This window comes from Ceratina calcarata, unplaced genomic scaffold (genome assembly GCF_001652005.2).
Source record: "Ceratina calcarata isolate Rehan_Ccalc_2016 unplaced genomic scaffold, ASM165200v1 scaffold1448, whole genome shotgun sequence".
Lineage (NCBI taxonomy): Eukaryota > Metazoa > Arthropoda > Insecta > Hymenoptera > Apidae > Ceratina > Ceratina calcarata.
The window spans coordinates 1-600 of NW_017135642.1; positions in this window are offsets into that span (position 1 = coordinate 1).

Sequence of the window (600 nt, forward strand, 5' to 3'; positions counted from 1 at the left end):
AAATAATATCAACGTTGAGGATACTATGTATGGTACACGATAACGATAGCAATTACAATAAACAACGATGATGCTGCAGCATCACAGATCACATTGTATCTCTGTGCATACTCATCTCACAAACAATCATTACCCAGCAGTCTTCACATTTTGTACGCGCTGCCTCAATGTCGTAACGAATCCCGCCGAATGTCGTAACCCGTTATCTATGGTACAGTCACTCTCATAGATATTCGAACGCTATATTAGTTGCAAAGTTATGTTACATATACGCTAGAAATATTAATTTGTGGACTGCATTACATTTTGCTGCCAATGGACCGAAACTCGAAATCGTGAAATTTGTCCTCAGCCACAATGTTGTTCTCAACTTTCAGAACGTCGATAGTCAGACTTCGTTACACGTTGCCGCTGCAAATGGTAGGACAAATATTGTATAATATTTTGTAGAAGAGCGGAATTCCAATGTCAACGTAAATGGATAAATATGACCGAACACCGTCGTTTTTTAATGCGAATCAAAAGAACCACAGTGACCACATAGCACTTTTGTTAGAAAATGGAGGTATAGACAGTCCGCCTTCTGACTTGTATATGTTA